Source organism: Pleurodeles waltl, chromosome 8 (genome assembly GCF_031143425.1).
Source record: "Pleurodeles waltl isolate 20211129_DDA chromosome 8, aPleWal1.hap1.20221129, whole genome shotgun sequence".
Classification (NCBI taxonomy): domain Eukaryota; kingdom Metazoa; phylum Chordata; class Amphibia; order Caudata; family Salamandridae; genus Pleurodeles; species Pleurodeles waltl.
The window spans coordinates 918,354,822-918,368,387 of NC_090447.1; positions in this window are offsets into that span (position 1 = coordinate 918,354,822).

The window sequence follows — 13,566 nt, forward strand, 5'->3', positions numbered from 1 at the left end:
GGTGGCGCAACCAGTGCTGCAGGCCCACTAGTAGCATTCAATTTACAGGCCCTGGACACATGTAGTGCACTTTACTAGGGACTTACAAGTAAATCAAATATGCCAATTGGTAATGAACCAATGTTACTATGTTCAAGAGAGAGAACATATGCACTTTAGCACTGGTTAGCACTGGTTAGCAGTGGTAAAGTATGCAGAGTCCTAAAACCAGCAAAAACAGTGTCAGAAAAGTGGAGGGAGGCAGGGAAAACATTGGGTGAGGACCACCCTAAGCCTGTCAGGTCTAACAAGTGGCATAGCGTTAACTAGCATACAGTAGAGTGGTGTATGGTCAGTGATATAGAGTGGAGCAGCGTGAAGTGTATTACCATAAAGTAGAGTGGCAAAGAGTGGACTGGCATAGAGTGGAGTATAGTGAAGTGTGGTACTTAAAACAGATGTAGCCTGAAAGTGGGCGAATGGATATAGATGTAATGTGGCAAGAAGATCTATTGTGAGGTGTAAAGTATAATTTTTTACACTAGGTAGAAATAGAATAAGTAGTGTTAACGTTATGAGTGTTCAAATACTTGGTTATATATTGCGCCACAGTATACGATGGTAACTTCACGATATTCCGAGGTACATGGCAATGAGAAGGGAGCATGTTATGTTATGGTAATTTGATTTGTAGAGTGCGGCTAAACACCTGTGAGGGTATGCAGGTGCTAAGCAGTAGTGTAGGCCTTATAGAACTGCACACATTGCACTGCACACAGGACTGGCCAGTGCACCAGGGGCCTGAAACGACAGCTTTCACTGCCTAAGGCCCTGCTGAATGCACCCGATTTTGGAATTCTGCAGATCCGGACTCCGTCAACTCCACCCAGGCCTAAATTCAACAAATATTATTCTAAACGTGAAAGTATTTCCTCGAAAAACAAAAATCACATGTATGCTTACGTTATGACTGTGAATTTCCACTTTTGAGCAATCTGCAACAGTTGAGCCTGGGCTTACCGTCAATTGTCATAAACAGCATAAAAGTCATGTGGGCTAATTTAAAGATTGGTGAGTGGACTGTCATCTGTAAGGGTAGCAGAGAGCATTATGTTCACCACCTTGACAGACTACTGTCAGCCAAATCTAGAGACCACAGCCAGCCTAGCAATGATTTATGTGTCTTCAGAGAAACTTCCTTCACTGTGGTTCCTCCAAAGGCACTGCAAGTTTGGAGAGTGGCAGCTATCTTTCAGACTGTCAAACACCACACTTTTTCAAAAGTAATCTCCCAAAGGAGTACATTGTAACTAAATAAAAGAAACTAATGAGCCACTACACCCTGGGGTTTTTCTGTTCAAGACTGAAAGGTATTTCCTGTTGGTGATAGAATACATCAGACCATAAGCTCCACATGGGGGAGATTGTGTGAAGCCTTACCCAGATGACCCCCTATGCCACTGGACCTTTGGAGTAAGCTTCCAATCGGGAATCAGCTGGGGCACTACTATCTGAAAGATACATTTTCACTGAATTCAGTAAAAGCTGCTGTGCACCGGCATGTCTGAAACGACAGCTTTCACTGCCTAGGGCCCAGATGAGTGCACCCGATTTCAGGATTCCGCAGATCCAGAATCCGTCAACTCCACCCAGGCCTAAATTCAACAAATATTATTCTAAACATGAAAGTATTTCCTCGAAAAACTAAAATCACATTTATGCTTAAGGTATTTCCTTTTGGTGACAGAATACATCAGATCATGAGCTCCAAATGGGGGAGATTGTGTGATAGCCTTACCCAGGTGACCCCCTATGCCACTGGACATTTGGAGTAAGCTTCCAATGGGGAATCAGCAGGGGCACCACTATCTGAAAGATGACGGTTCACCCTACTCATTACAAAGTGGGTGGGCTGAGGATTTGAGGCAGTATAGCCTGTCCACCAAACCATAAATAATGCCCATTGTTAAGCCCGGAGACATGTTTGTGGTATTTTGCAGCCTCAAAGTGGGAACATAAAAGATATTGATGGTGTGAACCTATGTAATTGTGTTACAATGTTTTAGTCAAATCACCAACGAGGTGCGCAGGCAGTAGGGATACATCAGTAAGGTAAAGAGATATTTGAATTCCGTGCATCATAAAGGATTCCACAAAATGCCTCATAGATTGTATTATCTCCTGCCTTCGCCACTGGTTTAATATATAGTCAATTACCTGGTTAAATCATGGACAATACATGGCCATTAATATATATGGCTGGCAATCTATGGTTTGTCTACAAACATGAAACACTTTCCCATGCACAGTCAATGTTTCATGCCTTGTAACAGTAAGGCCATGCTTCCTTATGTAAAATCAATGCTTTCTTAGTGTATTCTATATACCTCAAAGTTCTAAAGCTAGTGACTGTGGATTTGTTCTGTTGAATACCTGTTGCAAAAGCATAGAAACAATTAATAAAACATCCTAGAAACAATAATGATATTTAAAAGGACGCTTTCCAGAGAATCTTATGCTAAATTATATTACGTTATCAATCAATATTGTTGTCTAAACCCAACGTGACTTTCTTATTTGAACTTTCTCGTGGCTCTCGCAGACAACAATCAATCAGTGACTGATATCTTCTTGGACAGCACCCACACTGGAGAACAAATACTCAGGGCAGTGTTTCTTAACAGGGAAAGACAAAAAGTGCCTATAAAACATTAAACACTCCTTCAGCTCAATGTATTCAAGGTTCAAAGTCAACTGCAATAAGTTCTGCAATAAGGATAGTGGCAGTAAATACTTCCTGATAATTGCCTGACTAAGTGACCTTTCTTGCAGGTTTCATTGATGTTGACTTGCCTTTCGGCAAATGACATGTCAGATATAAGTACTTGCTATAGAATAGCTGTAAGGTCAAATGAATTCACAAAGCAAAGGTCAAGTTCCAAAACAGGGCCCCTGATAAATTCTTCCAATTAGATAAAAATAGACGCTGTGCTTCTTTTTCGAAAACCTACTTCTCCAGGCCACATTTTTTCCACAAATGTTGTCAGTTTATTTGTTTATACTTACGAGCTGCTGATACGTTTTTGCTAATAATTTCTATTGTGTGACAGAGTATGTTGAACAGTCTCTGTAAAAATGCATTAATAAATCAGACGGTATGTATGAGTCATCCACTTTGAGTTTATGACGCAAGTTACAAACGTGCATAGCTTTTTCCATTGCTAGCACGCCAGTGATGCCGGGATAGATCTGATCTTTGTCTGCCACTTGCTCTTTAAGTGCTGTTCACTTTTCTCATTGTTACTCTCTATTTGACCTTCTTTCTATTCCAGACACCCAATGTGCTTTTCAACTCTTAGCTTTGACAGTTCATTTGCTGTGCGGAGCAAAGGTTTATGTTTCCATGCGAGCCACATTTTTCAGAAGTGATCTCAGCTGTGTCGTCGTTACCACTGCCATCACCAGTATCCGCGCGTTGGTCTCTAGACCCTCTGAAGTGAAATACCCTCTTTGTGTGAGTGTTATCAATTGAAATGCTCAGAATTACGTATAGGGAAATTATCACAACGACACGCGATACAATAGCAAATGTACTCTCCCCCGCCAAATGCAGGCGTTTGCTGTCTACACCATGCGCAATCTTAAATATCGTTTTGCTTATTGGTGAAACCAATTTGAGTTGGTTCTGTAGATAAACTTTTCATACCAGCTCTAAATATAAAGCATTGTATTGTACACTGTGAGAATGACCGGCGGGAGTCGACACTTGCAGAGTTTAAACAAAGGCAAGTTTATTCTGTAAATAAGTCGTACAACTAGTCCTACACCAACCACCTCCTTATCTCTTCATGCCATCTCTGTCTCTCCTACTCAACGGCTCACCCACAAACGCCTCCCACATTCCACTTACTTCGCATTCCACATTCTCTGCATTCTCACTCTCGTGCTGGCTCCTCTCATTCTTATGCTCGTGCCAAAGCACCCACGTAGCGGATACCACATACACTCTATTCTAAAATGCCAGCTATGTCGATAGAAGGAAAATTCAGGTCACGTGGTAAGTAAACCAAGCAATGGTCATGAAGAAAAGACGAAAAAAGGAAAGACAAAAAATCTTCACATACATATCTGAGAACTACAAAATGCCCAGCGTCATTTTAAAAGCAAATCTGCCTTGCTGGCTGCTTTTAGGTTAAAGTTAACCTCAAATTCGACTTTGGAATTAAAAGTACTCCCAAAGTCCTAAGCTATCTTATTTTTACAAATAGGCCACCCCTAAGGTATGCCCTAAGTGCCCCCAGGGTTGGGTCCAGTGTAACTATAAGCAATGTCATTATAAAATATGTTTTCTAAGCCCTGGTGAGGGGAAAATAGCCACATTTGTTTTAACCCAATGTAGTGAATGGGCTCCATAGGCTAACATAGAGAGACTTTATTTAAAAAAAATAAAGTCTAATTTTCCATAGGAAGGCGCAAAATATAGCATGTTTTGTGTCAAATTAAAGGTTATGATAAATCCAACGACTTGCCACTGTTCAATTTATTATAACTTGTACTTTGAAAGAGTTTTCGAACTATTTCTAAAAGTTACCAGTTTCAGCTCTGCAGCACCCTTCTTTGATTGGTCAGCCTCTGGCAGCCTGAGCCTGGTGTGAAGTGGCCTGGACTGAAACAAAGGAAGCCTCTGGTGGGAAGAGATGGGCCTCAGAAGATGGTAGAACAGGATGGAGGGAGAGAAGCCAAATTGGACTTCAAATGAGGGAAGGGCCTTTGGGACAGCAACAGTATCTCCCCCATTACCTGCAGCTCTAGACCACCAGTTAACCCCTGATCAGATATAGAAAGGGGTGTGTTAAGGGAAACTTATCCACACCAGTGGGTGAGCTCAGCCAGATTTAAAATCTAAAATTAAAACTTTGCCATCTTGGATTTTGGAGAAATTTTGCTCCCTGGGATTGAGTTTTTGCCACACTTCCCAGGAAGTGGTCACTCAAGAGAGTGTTGGCCTGCAAATGATTGGACAGGAGCACCCCCTTCTTTCCAAATCAAATTGAACAAGACAAGAAGAAAGACTGCCCTGGTGGATCCCTGGACTGCACCTGGACCCTACACTCAGAAGAACTACGCCAGCTGCACACTTGGGCTTCACCAAGAAAAATACTTTGCCTGGCTTCTACTACTCCAAGAAGGGACTCCCTGTAAGCTGCAGGTAGATAAGAGCTGGCCAGAGTCCCCTGCATCAAGCCCTGCTGAAATTGACCAGCTGACCAGTGGTGATTTTTGGATTTAAACAAGGTACATTGTGGGAGTTAGAGTACTAACCCCCAAGGAGAAACTCAGAGTTTCAGGAACCTTGGGGCAAGTTGTGAACACCTAAGAACCTTAGAAGCACTTCTGGAAGAAGATGCAGAAGTTTGGAGAGGTTTGGAGGAACTTTGGAAAAAAGCTTCATAAGTGGACTGACCCAACGCCATGAGTCAACCTGGCCAACGTCGACCGTGACACGGCCTGACCTGCAGATGCGTCCCGCTGAAATGATCTAGAGCCCTAGAGTTCCAGGATTTCACCGGGGTCTTGTGGAAAGGCAATGCAACAACGTGCCAACAAGACTGACTTCCTGAGGAAGGTCATCCAATGTCAGGAAAGAAAAGCTCCAAAAAAGTTTCTAAGTCCAAAGATGAAAGTTTGACCGAGGCTTCCCGCGCAGTGTACATGAGGAGGGCTCCATTGAGGTCGGCTCCAACTTTCGATTTGGTTCCGGACGAAGATTTCCATCCCAAAAAAGTTTCTAAGTCTAAACATAGGAACCAGGACCAAAGCCTCCCGTGCAGCGAATCCGAAGAGGGCTCCAGTGAGGTCAGCCTCAACTTGTGACTTCATTCTGGTCAGTGAGAAATCCTCAAAAAATTGTCTAAGTGTGAAGATAGAACTTTCACCAAGGCCTCCAGCTCAGTGGAACTAAACAGGGCTTCATTGCAGTTGGCCTCAACTTTTGACTTTGCCAAGTGCAACCAGATCTCTGGATTCACGATTTTGATTTCTAAGGGCTAGAAAACATTTGGGGGGTCATTATGACCCTGGCGGTGGGAGACCGCCAGGGGTAATGTGGCGTCCGTACCGCCAACAGGCTGGCGGTACGGAGACCCGTATTACGACCGCGGCGGTAGCGCCGCGGTCGCACCGCCGGGGCTGACGGTTTCCCGCCGTTTTAGCCCCAGCGGTGATAATCCGCCAGGGCAGCGCTGCAAGCAGCGCTGCCCTGGGGATTATGACCCCCCTACCGCCAGCCTGTTTCTGGCAGTTTGCACCGCCAGGAAGAGGCTGGCGGTAAGGGGAGTCCTGGAGCCCCTGGGGGCCCCTGCACTGCTCATGCCACTGGCATGGGCAGTGCAGGGGCCCCCTAACAGGGCCCCGTGCAGCTTTTCACTGTCTGCATAGCAGACAGTGAAAAGCGCAACAGGTGCAACTGCACCCATCGCACGGCCGCAACACCGCCGGCTCCATTTGGAGCCGGCTCCTATGTTGCGGCCGCATCCCCTCTGGGCCGGCGGGCGTAAACTAGGTTTGCGCCCGCCGGCCCAGCGGGAATGTTGTAATGGGCACCGCGGGAATGTGGCCGCATTGGCGGCCGCATGTCGGTTACAGCTTGGCGGGAATGTTATAATGACCCCCTTAATCTTTAAAATGTCATATTTCAAGTTCCCTTTAGTGTATTTTTGTCATGTTGGTGTCACTTGAAAAATAAACATATTATCTATTTTTATAAATTGGTGTGGGATTTTTATTGTGTTTTGTGTTTTACTTATTTACTGTTGTGTTGATATTAAGGGTCAGATGTAGAAAGCTTTTTGCATGGTGCAAACTGCGAAAATCGCAGTTTGCGCCATGCAAAAAGCCTTTTGCGATGCACATTCACAATTTTGCGAGTCAGTACCGACTCGCAAATTGTGAATGCGACTCGCAAATAGGAAGGGCTATGCTAAATTGCTTTGTGACCGCGAATGTAGTCGCAAAGCAATTCGCAGTTACCACCAGTGTCACACTGGTGGTAACCCATTTGCAAAAGGGAAGGGGTCCCCATGGGACCCCTTCCCATTTGTGAATGTTGACAATAAGGGTTTTTCCGGGCAGGCAGGGGTCCAATGGACCACTGCCTACTCTGAAAAACCGAAACCAAAAGGTTTTGTTATTTTTTTTATTTTGCAACTCTTTTTCCTTTAAGGAAAACAGGCTGCAAAATAAAAAAAAAACTGCTTTATTTAAAAAGCAGTCACAGACATGGCGGTCAGCTGACTTCAGCAGGCCACCATCCCTGTGAGTGCAGGGACTCGCTATGGGGTCGCAAAATGTGACCCACCTCATTAATATTAATGAGGTTGGTCTTTGCGACCCCATAGCGACTGCAGGTGGTGTCTGAGACACCGTACTGCATCCGATTTAGCGAATCGGAAATTACTACATCTGGCCCTAAATGTTTTACACACCTGTCTCCTAAGTTAAGCCTGACTGCTCATTGCCAAGGTACCAACAGTTGAGCCAGGATTAGTTTATTGAGAACTTGACTGGACCTAGTGGAGGGTTGTGACCTATTGCTAACTGTATGTACCTACCTGCCCTTAACAATATTCTACTTTCCAACATTTCCATTGTCGCCAAAAAGAGACATTCAAGGGGGTCAGCTTTGTTTATTTGTCTTCAGTATGCAAATTTTCAGATTGAGGATGTAGTGCTGTTTTTTTAACTGAGGACACTTATCGGACTGCAGTTTTATACAAGATGAACATCTAGTAACAGCTTTCACCACTAAAAGTTTATGAGAGAATAATCAAGCACTTGTCTGTTACTGAAATCAAATATATATTCGAGGCTTGCAGTATTGCATATATTTGTAAAGATTATTCACAGACTCAAAAGGAACATCCAGAAACAACTAATAGAACTTCTACTTTTGGGAGACAATTTTCACTTGTGCTTGACTCAGTGGGATATGAATTAATAGCTGACAAAACTGCACACTTCACACTTTTTCAGAAGAAATTACACATGGCTGTTCTGGATAACAATCTGATTACCTGCCAGGTATGGTACAATCTCATACAAAGTTAATCAACTTTAATTTTAAATAAATAAAGGCATGCCTAATTAACACACTAATTTCCTTTTCTAACAGTGATGGTAACACTTAATAATATTAGGGTTTCTGAGTGACATACCCCAATAATTTCAATTTGACAGGTAAACAGATTGGCAACATACCCCACAAACCGCCACATCATCTCTTAGTAAGATTGTAACTGTTGACTTCTAGAACTACTCATAGTCTAGGTATTAGGGGGCATATTTATACTCCGTTTGCGCTGAATTTGCGTCGTTTTTTTAGACGCAAATTAGACGCAAAACTAACTCCATATTTATACTTTGGCGTTAGACGCGTCTAGCGCCAAAGTTCCTGGAATTAGCGTCATTTATTTGCGTGAACACCTTCCTTGCGTTAATGATATGCAAGGTAGGCGTTCCCGTCTTAAAAAATGACTCCGATGCTATTGCGTCGGATTTATACTCCCGGGCAAAAATGATGCCCGGGAGTGGGCGGGTCTAAAAAACCCGCATTTGAGCCGGATTTTAGCGCCTGGGTCAGGGCAGGCGTTAAGGGACCTGTGGGCTCAGAATGAGCCCAGAGGTGCCCTCCCCTGCCCCCAGGGACACCCCCTGCCACCCTTGCCCACCCCAGGAGGACACCCAAGGATGGAGGTACCCACCCCAGGGACAGAAAGGTAAGTCCAGGTAAGTATTTTAAAAAAAATAAATTTGTGGCATAGGGGGGCCTGATTTGTGCCCCCCTACATGCCACTATGCCCAATGACCATGCCCAGGGGACAGAAGTCCCCTGGGCATGGCCATTGGGCAAGGGGGCATGACTCCTGTCTTTGCTAAGACAGGAGTCATTTCAATGGGGGATGGGCGTCGTAAAAAAATGGCGCAATTAGGGTTAAGATGTTTTTTTTGCCTCAGCCTGACTTGCCACATTTTTAGAAGCCCAAACGCCATTTTTCCCTACGCCGGCGCTGCCTGGTGTACGTGTTTTTTTTTCACGCACACCAGGCAGCGCTGGTCGGCTAACGCCGGCTAACGGCATTCAATAAATACAGCACCCGCATGGCGCTTCAGAATGGCGTTAGCCGGCGCTAATTTTTTTGGCGCAAAACTGCGTTAGCGCAGTTTTGCGTCAAAAAGTATAAATATGGGCCTAGATTACCATGGGCCCCTGGCCAAGCAGTAAATATAAAGCAGCACTTTGGCATCTTCACCTATTTCATTTTGAATATACAAGAAGTGCACACATAGCAACAAAAATGACTAACAGCCCATAATCCTGTCCTTGTATGTTTCAATAATCCACAAAAAGAAGCAAAAATCATTGGATTGTTGAAAGAAAATGTGCACATTTATATGTTGAAGTCACTCCCTCTGTATGATTTGCCTTTCTGCATGATTTTTTTATTGCACTGTTCCACTTTCAACAAAATGAGGCTTTGAAGGGATTTTGCTGCTTTTAATTCTCTAGTATCATAATATAGATTAGTCTGTGAAGCTTATTTGAACAGGGAACATATGAGGGACCTCTAAAATAGGTTAAGATAGTACAACTAACATAGCATGGACCTGTGCCTGATTCAAGAGTGTTACATCTGAATGATTATTCAGGAACTTGTACCTCACTCAAGAGTTACATCTTGCAATGGCTTGCGTTATTGCACCTCTGTGAAGCACTTCTCAAGCTGTTCTGCCTGACTCAGTGGCGGCATCTAGTAATAGCTTACTGCAGTATACACATGCAAGCTGTGCACCCGTCTGAAAACCTTCCCCAACTCTGAAAGAAACCTTCAAGCTTCTTGAACTGAAGAAAGGTAGGTGTTGCACTTCATATACAAAATATGAAACCTTAACATTTAAGATTACATTGTAGAATCTTTCAGATTTAAAGTAATGACTGACTGCATCACGACAAAACATTTTTGTGGTTATCACAGGAAGGCATGTTCTGTGATGTAGTTCATGACAAGTTCCACGTGCAAGCAGGGCTGTTATGTTCGTGCTTGAAGAACAGGCTAACATGAATGTGCTATTGCAAACAAACAGGTGCTTGACTGCGTTTCCCTGCTTTAACACAATAAAGCCAGGTCTACTGACTTTGCCATTGTTTGGCAAGTGTTTGATCCCACGCTACACCGATCCACGGTAAGGCGAAATTATCCCCTTTCTTACATTTCTTTCCTTATGATAAATTGACTTACATTGTAATGTTTTGAGTGTCAAACTAAAAATGATTATGCATGTACATCTTAGTTTAGATAATAATGTGTTTAGTTAAAGTGCATCATAATTGTATTTAATTGTATTTTTTTAAATAACCCTAAGAGATATCATTAATCAGAAATGGGACACATTACACATCAGCAATAACCATATTTGATTGTTTATTCTAACACCTCATATGATTTACAAATAATTAAAAAGGGAGATGGTATGTTTTCTTTTTACCACATAGTGATAAGCATCTTTTTCCATAAATAAATGTTCTCTTCTAATTTCATATAAAAGCCTGTGTACTAGTACACAATCTGTTCTGAAATAATTAGAAAGGAATCATGCGGCCTATACTATTTCATTTAATAGCAAGAGTTTCTTGCCCTGAGGCAAAGCACAGGGCATCTTACCTAGTAGTTCATTAAAACACATGAAATGCCTTTCTGTGTCAAGTAGCATTAATATCAGAAGCTGTCAAGCATTCTTACCGGATACTTGTGTTTTGTTGTCATGGTTTTATTTTGTTGCCTTCATTAAAAGTTGTTAGCGGCCAAGGATGAACAACTCATGAACTAATCCGACCACTGTGCTGTACTTTCTGTGGGATATAATGATTGCTAAAATATAATAGCAATGTGCAGAACGAATATTGTTGTTCGAAATGCTGGCACCCTCGAAATTTTATTCTTCGAAACTGTATGTGTGAGCTGTCCTTTACAAATCATATGCAGTATATATTAAAACCAACATGTTCCTCAAAGGTCATAGAAGAGCTGGCTGTAGTGAGAGGAAACAAACCCAAAAGTGCCCGTATGGTTTCATGTTAGTATATTTACAACGTGAACAGACAACAATACACATGTTTAAGGGTGTAATATAAGCACAACTCCTTATTGCTTTTGCTCTTTACTATCCGATGTTCATAATTATTCTAAAATAGTTAGGATAAAGACTAATGAACTTCGCATGATATCAAAGCTAGAGGTTAGGAAGCAATCTAATGAGTTGTCTCTAAATCCACTGCTCCTGGCGTGCATTACTTCATTATGTCCTTATAATTAAAGCTCCTCCGAATCCTCGAGCTTGTTGCCATAACCACACTGAATGACTGGATTGTGTTCATTAAAAACTACATGGAACATCATTTAGACAGTGCTCTCGCCAAGGCGATAAACACATCAGCATTTTCTTCCCAACTCGTGTTTCGGTATATGAAAAGCATAATTACTATAGAGGTGGGCAAAAATGTAAACTCTCAACTCCAAATAGATGAAGTTTGTAAACTTCATATTTTACTAATATTGCAAGAACATACACAATTTCTGCTCAAATTGAATGTTGTTTTTAGCATTTTTGCTACCAATTTATATTTTCTACAGCTTTGCTTTTTGTCTTAAAAAACACGAACTTTATAATCTTCATAAAGTTAAGAAAATTAAAACAAATCTTCACAAAGGTGCAGAAAAAAATTATTTCACTTCGGAATTATGGTTTTAAACGTGCATGAATATAATGTCACATCCTTCCTCCATTTTAGCACATTTCTCATTGGACTGTTCATCAGAATATCAAGTTTTTAATATCAAACTACCATACTATCATAATAAAAGTATAAAAGATCAAAACATCGAGAAGTATATAATTGTTTATATATATTTACTATTTTTGACTTCACACCCAAATACCTTCAACAAACACATGCATCCTATATGTGGGTGTTCAACATCTTGCATAGGTGATGCAACTTTGGAAAGATTGCTGCAGGCCAAGGCTTTGGTCTCACCTAGGAAGATCACACTTCTCCCTCAAGTCTCATGATTGTAGCCTATGAATCGTGCAGATTGAGGAGAACAGACAGAAGTCTATTCAGAAGCCTGTAACTGGTACAATCGAAGGCTGGGGACTGAATATCAAGGCTGATTAGTTCTGATTCCACCTGATGCCTCGTTCTCCCTCCAGAGACACTCCCTGCCTCCTTACACTACTCTTGTGAGCGCAGATATTGTGACATGAATAATTTATCTTTACGTAATCATACTTATGTACTAATGTGTGAAATCATTTGATTACAGATTTATGTAAACATAAAAATTGTACTCTACTCTGTGGCCCCCATCAAGTAAAAAGCAGGCAGATGTCTTCTAATGTTGTAGTGACGCTATATTGGAAAATATTCTCTCTCTTTAAGAGCATGTTCTCTGCTAAAATAAATGCTGAAATAATAAGAGTATTTCTTGGCCTCTGCTGGGCCTGAAGAAGAGCAAGGCCACTGTGCAATATTATCTGAATCAAATGTTTATAGTGTACTCCGTTCTTATGGCTTCAGGTTCTTGTCTAACAGACTTCATTCATTGAACTTGCATATTTGTCTGTAGTTATGTTTCTACTCATGTATTTCTCTCGTGGGGATGGTGCAGAGGAAATGTATTATATATATTTTGTAACCATTGTCTAGTAGAAGCAAATCCGGAAGGTGCTAAACAAAAGGGTCCACAGATGTAACTGAGAAAGAAGTGTGCAAGATATATTTAGGCCCTCATTACAAACCTGGAGGTAAATGCCGCTTACGGCTGTGCCGACGGCTGCCAAGATACTGTGACAGTGACCACGGCGGTAGTCCGCCACGGGTATTATGACCCACACAGAGAATACCGCCACAATACAAACACCCTCACAAGTCTGCCACACCTAAGGTCAGTAATAAACTGGCGACAGCAAAACCCACACGTCACACCAATAGGAATACGCCCACAGTATCACGACCCATGAATCAATGTGGCGGTCTTTCAACCTCGGTAAACCATTGGCGGTACACACCGTCGCGGTCAAAATCCACACACACTTAGAAAACCACACCACATTGGACGATTCAAAATACACACACTTGACACACATACACACACCACACCCTCACACTGATACCACTATAAAACACACACCCACACTACCCACAACCCCTTACAATGAAAAAAGAGACCAAGCACAGAGAGACAAGCAAATGGCACACACTCAGTCAGAGGCACAGAACACCCATACACCATCCACACACATCACAGTATACACCCCAAGACATCACTCCACACATCACCTCGCACATCCTCACACATATCAGTCACACCACATCCATGGCACCCCAGGTTTTCAGAGGAGGAGCTAAGGGTTCATGGTGCAGGAAATCATCAGGGTAGAGCCACAGCTATTCGGATCACAGGTGCAGCAGACATCCATTGCAAGGAAGATGGAGCTATGGTGGAGAGTCGTGGACAGGGTCAACGCCGT